Below are 16,048 nucleotides of genomic sequence, written 5' to 3' on the forward strand. Positions count from 1 at the left end.
TCTGATTTCTGATGGAATGAAAGGGTTCGTTTTTTCTGCCTCTGAGAACAGTGATGCTGGAACAGCAACCAAGACGCTGCCAGCTAGGAGTATGCTTGGAGTATGGAGGATCCCCCCCATTGCTCCAGTCCCAGAGGGTCACTGTGCCATCTGTCTCCCTTGTTTAAAGAGAGCTGTATCTGAAGTGTCAAGCCTTGCAGGTGAGAAAACTGTCAGAGGGCCTTCACTGCACCGGCATGAATGAGATGCATCCATGAATGTGCAATGCATTTGTTTGCTTGCACGTTAATAATAGTAAAAATAAAAACAAACAAACAAACAGGAGTTCCCATCGTGAGGGGCTCCCACAGCTGGGCTTTAGGTTTTAGATTCATTTTCAGCGGAAATGAATCTGACTAGTACCCATGAGGACACGTGTTCGATCCCTGGCCTTGCTCAGTGGGTTAAGGATCCTGCATTGCCTTGAGCTGTGGTGTAGGTTGCAGATGCAGCTTGGATTTGGTGTTGCTGTGGCTGTGGCATAGGGTGGCAGCTGCAGCTCTGTTTGACCCCTAGCCTGGGAACCTCCATATGCCATGGGTGCAGCCCAAAAAAAAGACAAAATAAAATAAACAGTAATAATATATAATAATGATTCTCCTTTCATTCACTTGAAAAATCCTTTCCTATGTTTCTATCCCTCATATTTACTGTTTTCTTTCCTTTCCTTTCCCTTCCCTTCCCCTTCCCTGTCCTTCCTTCCTTCCTTCCTCCTTCCTTCCTTCCTTTCTTCTTCCTTTCTTTCTTGGTTGTGCCTATGGCTTGTGAAATTTCCTGGGATAGGGATTGAACCCACGCAATAACAGTGACTCAAATCGCTGCTGTGACAATGATGGATCCTTAGTTTGCTGTGCCACAAGGGAACTCCCTGTTCTGTTTGGTTTCTGACAGGGCTATCAGTACAGATTTCCAGAGAATGAGAGCTTGGAGTAACCTGCTGGTACAATATACGGTATCATTCCTTCTACTCGGTTAGTTCCCCACCAATAATCCTGGCCATCCATTAGGCAGAAGCTAAGTGTGGTTAATGTCAACAAATGAACTGACTGGCATAGAAATCAAAATTCACCAGGGAGAAGGGCAAAACCGCTAACATATTTTCAGTTGTAACCAGATCAAACTGTAAGTGCCTAATAATAGAGGTAGATAAAGAAGTGAGATCTCCTTTGGAAACAGCTCTGTTCCAGAATTTCACAGAAAAATATTATAATGAAACATGATGTACATGGGACCATAACAATAGATGTTCTACTAACCAGAGTTAAATTACACATACACACCCACCCCCACAGACACATACACATGCAAAAGGTAAAGGACAGTCAGTATATTGGGCCAGAAAGTTGTCTGATATTGGACTAAAGACATGGTTGCTTAGGGCAAGGATTCCACATTCATACCTTTTGACTAGCAAACACGGTGTGTGAAGCATGGCTAGAAGTAGAAAAATGTGATCTGAATTCCAGTTCTGCCACCTGATAGCTGCATGAGTGGGTAAATTACGAAGTGACTCTGCTCTCAGCTTCTTCATATATCAAGAGGAGAGAATTATTCCTGCTTCTTAGGAATGTCATGCAAAAAGCACTTGGCACATAGCAGGTGATCAGTACAGAGAGTACCTTTCTCATTCCTACTTTGCACACCCCGGAGCACCAAGTACACATATGAGGGCATTATCTATGTTCAACAATTTTCTGTCTTCATGCTTTGAATTTTTTGTTCTCATTTCTTCAAATGGGTTATGAGTTTCCTGAAAGGTTCAAGATCTTACCTTCCACACATCCTTTGTCAGGAAGCTATGGGCATACAGAGTCCACCAAAAGGAGTTAGTCAATAAATACACCAACAGAGAAACATAAGGGATGCAGAAACAGGGGATCTGACAAAGGAAAGACAGAAAGGAGAGGTGGTGGGAGGGCCTATGACGATGCTGTGTCAGCAGGCTTAGACTGCTGTGGGCACAGGCGGCTTCTGGGGAGACACATCTGGGAAAAGAAACGGAGCAAAGAGTGACCTGACAGGAGTTAGAGGGAAGAAAATGCACTGGGGTGCTTTGCAGAGCTCTTGGATGGTATGACAAGACTGAGCCAGAGATTCAAAGCAACTTCACACATGAAAGAAAAGTTGGACACTTCACTCCTGGAGAGGAATTATAAATACTGATTGTCTTAGCTGGAAACATCATTTCCTCATGAGGCTGAAAACACAGATAGGGCCTTAAGCAAAATCTTGACATGATCATAAGGTGGCAAAGGGGAGGGGGAGGAAGGGTTGGAAATGGAATAAAAATCACCATCCATTATACCAAGAAGTAGGAGAGGGAGTTCCCGTTGTGGTTCAGCGGGTTAAGAACCTGACATAGTCTCAGTAAAAATGCAGGCTCGATTCCTGGCCTCGATTAGTGGGTTAAGGATCCAGCGTTGCCGTGAGTTGTACTGTAGGTCACAGACGCGGCTCGGATCTGGCGTTGCTGTGGCTGTGGTGTAGGCCGGCGGCTACAGCTCTGATTCAGCCCCTAGGGCTGGGAACCTCCATATGCCGTGGGTACGATCATAAAAAGCAAACAAGAAAGAAGTAGGAAATACTGACTAAAGTTAATAAATCAAGAAGTAGTCGGTATGGATAAACTTAGAAACATGATAGTAAATACCAGAAGCAGCAACTCAAAATGATAACAATAGTTTCCTCTAGAGACTAAGGGTGAGGGAAGGGGTGCCAGAGAATGAATTTTGCATTTTAGCGCTGCTTATCTTTTTAAATTATGTGCATGTGTTATTTTGATAAAAATAAAAAGTTTTTAAAATGAGGACAGTAATTGCATTTTATACTCATAAAATTCAGAATAATAGAGTGAAATTGTAACAAAGGACGTAAACAAGGCCTGATTACTCAAGGCAAAAAAAAATACTCAGCAACAAACTTGTTTCCAGAACTCACATGCTGTATTTCTCATTCCCATGACGTTCCTATCACACAGCCTATCAGTTTATTATATTTCTTATGGCAGCTAGCATGACTTTCTCTATACAGAAGGTGCTTAAATATTTGTTGGATGACAAACTTTACCAATTGCTGAATTTTTTCAGGGCAATTTTTTTGTTTGTTTGTTTTGTTTTTTAGGGCCACACCTGCAGCCTATGGAAGTGCCCAGGCTAGGGGTCGAATAGGAGCTGCAGCTGCCAGTGTACACCACAGCCACAGCAATGACAGATCTGAGCCATGTCTGCAACCTACACCACAGCTCACGGCAATGCCAGATCCTTAGTCCACTGAGCAAGGCCAGGGATCGAACCTGCATCCTCATGGATCCTAGTTAGGATCGTTAACCACTGAGCCACAAAGGAAACTCCCTCATGGCAAATTTTAATGAGCTTGGTCTGGAGAGCAGAGGGGTCACAGCTGAAGTTTATAGTTCTGTTTTATATGGAGGGAGAAGATTATAGCTTAAATGGTTTTGAAAAGGTCTCCCTGAAATCTGATGCTGAGGTAGACATTCCACAGGTCTAATCCACTTTATACAATGCAGGAGTTTGCCAGAGACTCATTCTAGACAACTGATACTTGAGTGAGCCCGTCTAATGGGAATTTTAATTATGCATTCCTATATGGTCTCTAAACTCTGCTCTTGGGATAAGCTAGAACTCTTTGGTGTGTAATCTCTGCCCTGAAGGAACCTGTGTTCTGAGGAGGTGTTGCTGTGGCTGTGGTGTAGGCCAGCAGTCCCCTGAAGCAGGAAGGGGATGAAAGCAGTATCCTTGCTAAAACAGGGTGTGAAAACCATTGGACAGAGTTTCAGAAAACACTATATCCGTACCACACTGTCTCAGCTTCCTGGGGAAAAGTATTCACTGAATTAAAATCTAGTATTTTGGCCTCAGATTTGATCTGAGAATGCAAATTAATAACAGAAACATCAAGGTAAATAGTGTCATAGTGTCTTTGCAAAATTTCCAATGGAAGACGTCCCTCACGTTACCTAATTCCCTCAGTGATAGATGTACCTTTGAATTCATTTCCAGGAAAAATTTTGCTTCTACTGATGAACCTGCACACTTTCTTTTATATTAAAAAAAAAATAGCTCTATGTCCCCACAATTTCTTTTTCCCTTAGTTACCTGAAAACTCTGAGTTAAATGAGAGTCCAGTTTTGGAAATTACCCATTGCAAGTGGCGACTAATATTTAATTTGGATTGTTTTAATGGATTTGGTTCTGAGGGTCCTTATTTTGCAAAGAGAAGCAGGCCAGCACTTATAAATTGCCTGCCAGGTGCAGGCCTTGTATTTGTTGTATATCTTATGGGTTATTTCATGGAATGTGTTTAAGAGTCCTGCAAAATAGGTGTTTTTATTTTCAGTTTACAGATAACGCAGCTTAGTTTTAGGGAATAAGTAACTTGTCCAACGCTATATGGTCCTTAAGATGTTTACCACATTTTTAGAAATAAGCAATGTATAAATTCTCAATAGTGTACATCTTATACTCAGATTGATATCAGAAATTATCAAACCTATATCCCTTTTTTGCTGAAGTATAATTGATTTACAATGTTGTGTTAGTTTCAGGTGTACAGCAAAGTGATATGTATATCACTTTTTTTTCAGATTCTTTTCCCTTATAGGTTTTTCACAAAATATTGAGTATATTTCTCTTGTGAATCTATTTCTTTTCCTTTGATTTCAAGACCATATAGCCTATAACACACACACACACAGACACACACACACACACACACACCCATAACTTATTTCCCTTCCTTCCTTTCTTCTTTCCTTCCCTCTTTCTGTCTCTGTGTCCATATGTTGGGGACTTTCTGGTCAACACTTAGAGGTACAAAGACGAATGACAAACAGACTCTGGTCTCAAGGAGCTTGCCATTTAGTGAAGGGGTGAAAGTAGAGACTTAACAACAACTAAACATTGAAAGCAATGCATGCAATGAGAGATGCAAAGTGCTTCATGAGTTCAGAGGGGGAAGGGAAATTCCAGGGTCCCAACTCTCCAGGAATTCAGAATTCACTGGACCAAGCAGATACCTAAATGAGAGTACAATACAATGTAAGAACTATACTGAAAGCATGTGCACTATGTTATATGCCCTAGAGGAGAAGAAACAGATTTTGCCTGTTTCCCAGGTTGAGGAGGAGTGATTAAGCAACATGGGCAGTAAGAGAAGGGGATGAAGAGGGCCAGGGGCTGGGGTTCCAGAACACCTCAAACCTATCTAAGCAGGCAAGTGCTGCAGCCGGGGGAGGAAGGGTCTTAAGTGGGCAAAAGACAATCACAGGGAGGAGAGCTGGTCCTATGAAGTGGAACCTCAGGGAGGGACTAGATCTACAATGCTGGGGGGAGACCCAGCAAAGCCACAGAGATAATTGGAACCCCAGCCACTGGCCTCAGCCCTAAAGAGTGTGGAGCAAGGCAGGATCTCTTAGACACACTGTCCAGCCCCTTACTGGGAGAGACAAAGGAGCATTTCAGTAACATGCAGTGAGCACTGCATGTGAGCAGGTGGGCAGTGGACTTGGAGAAGAGGAAGACGTATAGATGGTCATCTGTGGTCTCCAGAGCAGCACCTGGGAAGGTGGCCCAAGGTGGAAAGAGAAGAATTACACTGACACAAAGGTCCTGAGCCTGGTAACTGGGAGATGGGTTCACAGGGGCAGGAGGGCTGATGGGAAGTTATTTTGGAAGGATGCTAGGGGCTTGAGCATGCCTGAAGACAGAGAGGAGAGAGTGAAGACATGAGATCAAACTACCGGAACAAGTCTCCTGGAGCAAGAGTGGAAGTCCAGAGTTGGCTATCAAGAAGCTAAGTGTGAGGGACCAGGGTCAGAATGGGACAGAGGACAGGAGAGTGGGTGGGGACCGTCCAAGCCTGGCAGAGGGAGGGGCTGCTGGGCCCAAGGCAACCACGTGTTCAAAGTCTCTGAAATTTTCTGGGCACATAGATCTGGTGCAGGTCTCCCTGCCCCTGGTCTGGGCACCTCCAGTGTTTTCTCTGTGCTGTAACTTTTCCGAAGAGAAATCTGATCCTTTAATGGTCAATGTGTTTACACTATGCAACTACCCTGTGGGAGGCATAAGGTATGCCTCTGTTTGAAAACGATTTGTACAATTTTCTCCATAACCTTCTATTGCCTTCAGGATGGATTTCTAACCTCCTTACAATGGTGTGTAAATCTCCTCATGATCTGGCCCCTGCTCACCACCCTAGTTCCATCTCTCCTCTCTTGACCTTACAATCTGCAGTCTAGGCATTCAGAACTACTCAGAATCTTTCCAAAGAACCTAGCCTTGGCCTGGAAGGCTTTTTCCCTCCCACCTCACTAGCTCCTACTCTTCCTTCCTTCCTAAGGTAGGCACTTAACACCTCCTCCAGGAAGCCTTCTCTGGTTCCCCAGTTTACTCTAGGTGCTTCCTCTATGTGTTCTCAGAAAACCTCAGAGTAACTTCTAGCAGAAACCTTGTAACACTCTTATAATCACTTGTTTCTATCAATTACTTATGAGCAGGGATTGTCTGGTCATTATTGGTAAATAACTGTACCTGTTTCATGAAAGAAAAAAATGACGTGGAACATCGCTGATAAAATTTTTTGATTTGACTCTGACCTATATGATTCCTCAGGATACAGGTCAGTTCAGCCTCCATCAAAAGTGCCTCTGCTACGTCCCCTTTCAGTGGGGGGCACTCAGTGGAGGCACTTTAATCCACAGGGCAGCTGCAAGTGAATTCTCTGAAATGCTGTCAGGTCCAAGGGCAAATGTTTTAAAAGCAGACTTCGTGTGGAGAAAAAGATGGAAGCACTAGCTCCTGCTTCTCCTACCTTCTGAGGAGAAGGGGTGGTGTTTAGTTTCTGTTAAATCCCCACGAGAAAGGATGAAGGGTCGTTGGTACGGTTCCTTTGTTCATTTCTTCAGCAAATACGTGGTGGGTGCCTCCGCAGAGCAGACGTGGTAGGGATTGGAGTGGAAAGGTGAACAAGACGGACGGAGTCCCTGCCTTCAGTAGCACGTGGTTTAGGTAAGAAAGACACATAAGAACAAAGCTGGACGAGGGGTGTTCACTGCTCCAAGAGGGGAAGTAGAGGCAACTAGCAGAGACGAAAGAATGGGAGCTAATCCAGACTGGGAAACCTTCTGGAAGAGATGGTTTAGCTGAGATTGAGAGAGCTTAGGGTTAGGTTAGCGAGGTGGAGTGGAGCAGAAGAACATTCACGAAAGAAGGAATGGCATATCTGAAGACCTGAAGGTGAAAGTGTGGTACTTTTCTGGAACCAGAGGACACTTCTGATGGAGGACGCTGGAGGGGCACAGATGGGTGAATGGGTGGGAGTAAGGGAAGAAGCAAGCTGGGAATAGAAGCCAACCAATCCGGTGAGTTGGGCAGGAGCCAGGTCACACAGGACTTTCAAAGCTACCTAAGGAGTTGGACTTCATTCGGAGAAAATGAAGATCATTTAAGGGGTTCAGGCAGGTGACAGACAAGGTTTAAGCTCCTATCTGAAAATGCTCAGGCTGGTGGCAGGTTGGCTAGACGGGAGGGAGGCAGACCAGTGTTGTGCCCGAGGGTGTGTCCATTCAGAATTCATCCACCTGTGCCAGAGGCTTGTGGGACAGAGACAGGCCTGCCAGCTCATCAGCCTCGAGGCTGTCCCCAGTATGCATCCTTTTCCAGGAAAAGTCTCTTCACCCGTGTTGCCAATAACAACTCCAGTGGCTAAATGTCCTTGGCCCCCCTTTCCAGGTCTGCCATAAAACGGCTCTCAAGGGAGTTCAGGGAAAAGAGGCGAGTTCCAAATTGGTTTGTGGGGAAAGGGTAGAGGGTCCAGCCAAAGGGAAAGGGCTTCGGGACAAAGACTCAGAGACACAAAGTCAAGCCACGAGCCAAAGACCAGAACATGAAGCCCGTGCACCCGTGTGCTCACCCACACAGACATGTGGGCTGCAAGATGCAAGGCCAGAAAAGCTCCTTGTTTATGAAGTTCTTGTTTCCTAAAGGTGGAGCTGAACTTAAGCTCCTGGGCAAAGCAAACTGTGGAAAATGCCAGTGATTCAGGGTGGAGGGAATTCGCAGCAGAAAGAAAGGGAAACAGGTCAACCATCCCCATTCTTTTATCCTCGGGACCCTGAAACTTGATTTTGTAGGATGCCTAAGAGAGTGGTCATTGGCCTCCCTCTCTTCTGCTTGACTCAATTTATTGCTTGGAGAATAAGGTGCTACTTTATTGTTCAGAGTCATTGCATAAAATGCAAATATTCATCCAGACTTCTCTAATTAGCATCCAGAGAGTTGTCCGGGCTCTGTGTGTGTGTGTGTGTGTGTGTGTGTGTGTGTGTGTTTGTCTTCCTTGCTTGAAACACAACGTGAAAGAGTAAGATGATTCACTCACATTACATCTCTCTGAGCCTCAAAGTCTAAATATTTGTGTGGTCTTTTGTTTCAAAGCTAGAACTTAAGGTAAATACCTTCTGAATCTCAAGTCTTTGTGCCTGACTTTAACTAACCATTAAAAAAAAAAAAATTAACCATTAATGTGAACACTTACTGATTAGCGCACTGGCTAAATGGGCTTTTGCTTTCCTATGTTTTCACAAAAAAACTCCACTCCCCCCACCCTCACCGAACTGATAACAACTGACATCTGATTAGAAAAGGCAAAACTAATTAGAATGGGTGCAAAGGGGATTGTTTGAGTCACTTACATTAATGCACATTACAGTTAAATATCTGTCAGATTTTCCATTAACCCTCTTGCATTTCCATCTCCAGGATCAAATCTATTTCTTAACCTCATACCCCTTTTTTCCCTAGTTGGAAACTTGGTATTCAACAGGCTAAATTACCCACTAATGCTTTAAATGCACAGCTCTTGTTGATGGATACAACACATGGACAAAGACCTTGGAATGAGAATAATAGAAGCCATTCCCCTAACTGTGGTTTTAAACCTTACGTTTTATGATTCCAAGGCTAACGTGTTCTTCATGGTATTGTGTTTCTTTCTTTACGGAGGGACATGGGAGTTAATTGTTGCTTTACACCAGTTCAGTTTATTGTGTTCTGAACTCCTGCAGATGAGGATGATAAAATGAAATAGAGATGAAACTGGAATATCCAACAAATAGAGTTCTATTCTGTAAAAGGTTAAAATATCATGTTCAAAGTTGCACTTGAAGACTTGGGAGAAAGGCTCACGTGATTTAGAGTCAGTTACTACATAAAGTGTATTTAAGGATCAGGACAGTGTCGTACGTATACCTAATGGAAATCCAATAGTGTAAGGACACATGTCTCCTCCTGATCAAAAGCTTATCTGGAGGATAATGTGAGGAAAAGAATGTATATGTATGACTGGGTCACTCTGCTGTACAGCAGAAATTGACAGGACGTTGTAAATCAATTATAATAGAAAAAACAAAAATCTTAAAAAAAAAAAAAAAGCTCATCGGGGATAGGAACCATGTCTTCTTGATCTTTTAGATGGGTGCAAACAGGGTTCTTTGCATCACTTACCCTTTCAGTCTTCAGTTCCTGGCACACTGTAGGTCCTCAACAAATGTTCATCATATGAAGAAATGAATACAAAAATTATGGTTTCGTTGTATTGTGAAACTCTAACAGTGCCTTTGAAACAGGTTCTCAAATCTTGATGGACCATGTTAAAGAGAGTGAGTGAATTTTTTTATCACTCAAAAAAATCTAACAAAGTCTTTGGCTTTTTGCTTTAAAAACTAAATCATATATTTAAAAAAATAAACTAAATTATATATCAATCCCTTGAGTTTTTTTCATTTTTATCAGGGATCAGAGGTACCAGGAAGCCCGGCAGCAAATCAACCTAGCAATATAGGCAAGAATAAGCCTGCAATATGATGAAAATAGCTCAATTTGAAAACGCTATCTAATTATTTAATTTTAAAAATCTTAACAATTTTTCATGTTTTCCCTTACTACATCGCAACGTCATTGTTGTTCTCAATTGTAGTATTAGTACGCAGAACTTGCCTAACATAGAGCAGGAACTCAACAATTTTTTTTTTTTTCTGGCCACACCTCTGGTATGTGCAAGTTCCCAGATCAGAAATGGAACCTGCACCACAGCAGTGACCCTGGCTGCTGCAGTGACAACGCCAGATATCTAACCTGCTGTACCATAAGGGAATTTCAACAAATTTTTTTCTTTATAGGGCCACACCTACAGCATATGGAAGTTCTCTGGCTAGGGGTCAAATCACAGCTGCAGTTGCCAGCCTATGCCACAGCCACATCAATGCAGGATCCGAGCAGCGTCTGTGACCTACCACAGCTCACCGCAACGCCGGATCCTTAAACCACAGAGCGGGGCCAGGGATTGAATCTGCGTCCTCATGGATACTAGTTTGGTTCGTTACTGCTGAGCCACAGCAGGAAGTCCCCCAACAAATAATTTTTGAATGAATGAATAAAGCTATTGCTAGAGTTTAGAATGAATCAGTACCCAATCTAGCCTGGAATCATTAGTTCCTGGCTCCAGGTTGGGCAGACCAAAAGACACAGAGATCTGTAGATTGAGATATGGCAACTGCATCAGAACTGGCTTAAATTTAGCCCGGGGTAGTAAACAAACAAACAAACAAACAAACAAAAACTGGGAATGCAGACAACTGTGAAATTTCAAAGAGATATCACAAAAAAGGTTCCTGTTAGCACAACTCAGACCCTTGCACCCATTTCCTTACCTTAGGCAGCATGGCAGTACTTAGCACTGGGCTTAAAATCAGACTGTAACTCTGAGCAAGTTATTTAATCTCGCTAAGACTCAGTGTCCTCATCTGTTTAAAAAGAGCTGATAGGAATTTTCTCATGGCTTAGTGGGTTAAGGATCTGGCATTGTCACTGCTGTGGCCCTGGTTATAGCTGTGGTGTGGGTTCGATCCCTGGCCTAGGAACTTCTACATGCTGTTGGCATGGCCAAAAAAAGGGGCTGATAATATCTACCATGTGGGTTATTTATAGACGGCACAGAGTTGGTATTCATGTCAAAAACAAATGAACGAATAAACACTGTAAAACACAAGCAAGATCCCTCCTGCTAGTTTCTCTAGTTAGGAGTCTTCAGCGCAAATTATATTAACATATGTCTCTGGAAATTCACTCTGGACTTCATGGGGTATCAGAAGCAAATTTTCGCTTCCTTTGTAAACTTCAAAGATAGAGGATGACATGTCAAAGATTAAATGAAAACATAAAAATAATGATCCCGGCCTACTGCGGACAACCCTTAGTATATCTAGACCAGCCCCTTTCCCTTTTGCCAGCTTAACCTACTGAGGTAAGTCATAATGGAAATTGCTAAAGGTCAAGGGTGATTTATCATGACCACATAGCATCTCCGGGTCTCCATCCTAAATTCATCCCAGATTTCAGGTCATCTTTGAAATCACAGATTTGTTACCACCTTTTAGATTCACCCCTGAGTTCTGAGTATACTGATTTTGTTTCCAGCTTTTTAGGACGTTTGGCTTAGTTTTGTTTTTGGCCCTTCATATCCCCACTCCTCTCACCTGATTCTCTCCCTAAAACCAAACCCTGGCACTATCCTAGCTGGCTGACCCTTTGGCCAAACTATAGCTCCCAGCAAAGGAGTGGTTTGGTAATTATATTTTTGCCAAGCTCTGAATTCATGTTATTTTCCCATTAGAAAAGGCATTCTCAGTTGACTGAAGGTCCCATCTCTTCTCTAGCACTTTCTCTGGGCAATTATAAGGATTTAGAAGTATTGTCAGGATGTGAGAGCTACAGTGGTTCCTCTTCTCCACCCTCAGCTAGGCCAACTGCGAAACACTTTTGTGAGTGTTTGTCTCTAAGATTAGCTAGATACAACATTAACTTAAAGACAAAGGGAGGAGAACATTGCCAAGGGTTGATATATAGAGAGTACTAAAGGATAAACTTGGCCAGGTAGAGAGTGGGGTGAGGTTCCTAATATATGACTGAGGAGCTTGGCTTTAAACGAAGGGAGGAAATGTACAAATTTATGTTTTGGTCGTAACAAACCATCCCTTCACTGGCTGCCTTTCCTCTCTGAATTTTTAGAGATGGGAGAATTCTAAACGAAATACAGAATCCACTCGAGTTTCATGGACCAAATGTTAGGAAAAAAATCACACCTTTAAGTGTCTGATGATATAGCTCTGAAAAAGACCACTTTCTTGTTCAAGAGGTTAGGGCTTTGGATTGAATTCTCACGAGCCTTGGTCAACCCAACGAGTCTGTCAAACCTTACACAAGTATTCAGTGACTTGATGATAAATCAGAACTACATGCATTACATCCCTCTCCTGCCCTCTCCCATAACCTTCAAATCGGAAAAAGAAGAAAATTATAGCCAGGAGGTATTTCCACCTGCCAAGCCCCAAACATTAGCAAGACAGAGTTGCTGAAGACATTTTGTGAAACACCAAATACCATATGTTCTCCCAAGCTTGGAAGAGAAGGGATTACTCAAAACCACTCCGGGCATGGAGCAAAAAGGATGCCTCCAACAATTCGACTAGGCTGCATCTACCTCTTGGGTGCCATTCCCACAGAGGAGAACAGAGATGGGTGGGTGCCCAATAAAGGGAGTGGGACATGCAAATCCCCCAATTTCACTCTTCGCCCGAGCATGCAGACCCGTCTGGGTTCGGAGTTCTGAAAGGTGAAGAGAAGGCCATCTTTGCACGGTCTGCTGGCTAAATTATAAGCAACTAATCAGCACATGCAACCTACCATTTTGTAACAGAAAGCCAAGATTTCCACCATTTCCAGGGCTAGAGTCTCCCAATTAGCATATCCCCTAACAAATCTTCCCGTGTTTGACACAAAGTGAGTATGACAGGCAGAAAAAAAATTCATGACTACTATCTTCGTTCAGGATACACTTAGGAATTGCTTAATTTCCAATGCCTCCCCGCCCATGAATTTGGTTGTAACAGAGGTCTGGCTAATCTGAAATGAGAACACACATTTGTACGGTCTACTATGAATGGCAGAGTTGAAACTACTCTCTCTGAGTTGAGAATACTTAGCCATATACTGAATGAGATAATACGAATGGAAAAGCCTAGAAATATGTACATCCAAATGAAAATTGTTTCTCCAAAGTACCATCGTAGGAAGAAACTCGTTTATTTCCCTTTTTACCTTCAGAGAAAGTTCACAAACTAAATTTGAAAAGTAGTTCTATCACAGTATAGTTATTGTTTTTTTGACCCAAAGCAGCATTACTCAGCTCGATTGTTTTCAAAAATAGCGCTGAGAAGATGAATATTACCTCATTGATAATAATCCACTCAATGTGCTGAAAGTTCTGAAAATGGTCCCTAGAGAAAAACTCTGTGACTGTATTGAACAATAGCACCATTATGAGAATGGGTCCAATCCCCCACCCCACCTCCAAAGGAGAACGCTTTCAAGAGGGCAACACATATTAGACTACACAGCCCAGTTACCCTTCCTTGAAACTCAGACACAGGACACTTCAGAGTCATACTTCTTGGAACTGTTGAGCTGAAAGGGATGATATGGTTCCACGTACAAGGTTGGGATAAAGCCTTGAATGGGTAGCCATTGCCTACCTGTGTGAGAAGCCTTTAGCTTGAAATGCCACCATCATTTGTACCGGTTTTTAAATGCCTTCTTGAAAAGATGAAAATTATCTTGGCATCATAAGTGTCTTATGCACTGGGAAAAGTAAGAAATTATCTAAGGTACTGGAAAATGTTTGTCCGTTTGGCCATTTGCACCCATGGAGGTCAGAAGTATGGTGTCCAGTTGTTGATCTGAGCAGCTGACCCGGAAACAAGACAGAGGACGTTGGAGGTGGCAGGAAGGCTCCCAAAGAAGGGCTGACGGGGCACCAAAGAGCTATATTTCCTGCTGTAAATTGTTTATTTTGGTTAGCTTCCTAATGCTCATCCTCAGGAAGGTCAAAGGTCACACAGGCATTTTTTGATTCTTTAATAGCTCTGAAGGTAATTAGAGATTTAAGACTTTCTCTATACCCCAAACTTTATTTACTATGTAGATTATGCAAATTGGCTCTATATTATAAGGAATATTCCTTTTGAGAATTTCACAATGATCTACAAACAGTCATTCTTTTCCAGAGAATCCCACTTGTACAGCCAAGTGGCTGAAAGCACAACCTTCAAAGCAGACCATCAGAATCCTGGCTCTGCAGCTGATTATCTGCGAAACTTGGGAGAAGTTATTCAACTTCCCTGTGCTTCAACTGCCTCGCTTCTACAGTGATAATATTAGTAACTACTTTATGTGGGCAAAATGAGATACCACAAGTAAGGGAGACAGAAGTCATGCCAGTTATAGAGTCAATACTCAATAAATGCTAACTTATTAATATCTCACTATTTGTTATTTCCATTTTTATGGTCAAAAGTCTGAGCCCAAGAAAGGTAAATCCCTATCCACTCACCATACTAATGGACAAAGTTAAGGATAGTTTTCTTTTATTCCTTTAATACTGTTTATGTTAAAATTTGAGACTTACTCTAATGGGCCTCCTACAGAAAAGTAATGCTTGTTAAAAATATTCTGATATATAACCCTTTCCATGATAATCACAATAATAGCCAACTTGATTCTAGACTTGGCCTGAGAAATATTTCATTCTCAAAAAATCATATATATATATATATACACACACACTCATATTATCATCCTAGCTTATAGGTGAGGAAACTGAGGCTTACAGAGGTCCACTGATTTGCTGGAGGTCACACAGCTACAATGTCAGGGTAAGAATTAAAACCCAGATTCATCCACAGCAAAATGGCTACACATAACATTAGAAAATAGTTCCACATTAGTTTTTTGTTTTGTTTTGCTTTGCTTTTTAGGGCTGTGCCCATGACATATGGATGTTCCCAGACTAGAGGTCGAATTGGAACTGCAGCTGCTAGCCTACACCACAGCCTCAGCAATGCCAGATCTGAGCTGCACCTGTGACCTACACCATAGCTCATGGCAACATGGGATCCTTAATCCACCGAGCAAGGCCAGGGATTGAACCTGAATCCTCATGTATGCTAGTCAGATTCATTAACCGCTGAGCCACAATGGGAACTTTCTAGTTTGTTTTTAAAAGATCCCCAAATTACCCCTATCGAAGATGAAACTTGGAAAAATATACACACAACTACACCAGGTCCATTCTCCATAATCTACCATTTAACAAAACACACTTAAGTGGATAAGTTCTGGAAAGCTTTACTTGGGACACCACTCTTGAATCCTAGTTGAGTCTTGTTTTCTCCTGGCATACATCTAGGGCAAAGGTTAGCCTGGCCACAGACTGTGGTGCTTGTGGTCTTCTTTTCTGGGCAGTAGCCACACAAACTACTGTAGGAATGTGATTGGAATTAGGCTCTGTGCTGTCACACAGCCTGACATATTGTTTTGACATGTAATGTGACGTCTTTGTGCTCGAGCACTAACACAGACCTGTCAAATTACATGCACAAAGCCATAATCAGCCTTCCTTCCTTCCTGCCTTCCTTCCTGCCTTTGCTCATTCCCGGAAGAATTTTTCCTTTTAAGTTCCCTGGGGAATCAGTGCTTATTTACCAGTATATGCTCTGAAGACACAGAACGATCTCTTCATATGATTCCTGTTTGGGGCAGAGTAAAACCTCTGCTGTGTATTAACCACAGGATATAAGGTAACCACAGATTTTTTTTTTTTTTCTGTTTGTAGTCATGACAATTTCATCCTTTAACACTTAATTCAGACAGTTCTCCAGAAGCCCTCCTTGATTTCCCCTTGCTCGGTAAATATCCAACCTTTGTGCTCCACCTCATTATCCTTTCCACTCAGTATTCAAATGATAGTTTTTAAAACCTGTCTTCCTCTCCAGACTGTACTTGCAGACAGAGAATATGTCTTATTTGAGGTTGTTACTCAACCCTCCTGCACCAGCAGGGAGTCACAGCAGGCTCTATTATGATGGGTTGGGCATTTAGAC

At 42.5% G+C, this 16,048-nt stretch overlaps 1 protein-coding gene across 2 annotated transcripts in view; it reads right to left on the reverse strand.

The window, feature by feature from the left end:
• MAML2 (mastermind like transcriptional coactivator 2) overlaps positions 1 to 16,048 on the reverse strand; it is a 379,664-nt gene that overhangs the window by 110,551 nt on the left and 253,065 nt on the right. The window lies entirely within an intron of this gene.

This window comes from Sus scrofa, chromosome 9, assembly GCF_000003025.6.
Source record: "Sus scrofa isolate TJ Tabasco breed Duroc chromosome 9, Sscrofa11.1, whole genome shotgun sequence".
Lineage (NCBI taxonomy): Eukaryota > Metazoa > Chordata > Mammalia > Artiodactyla > Suidae > Sus > Sus scrofa.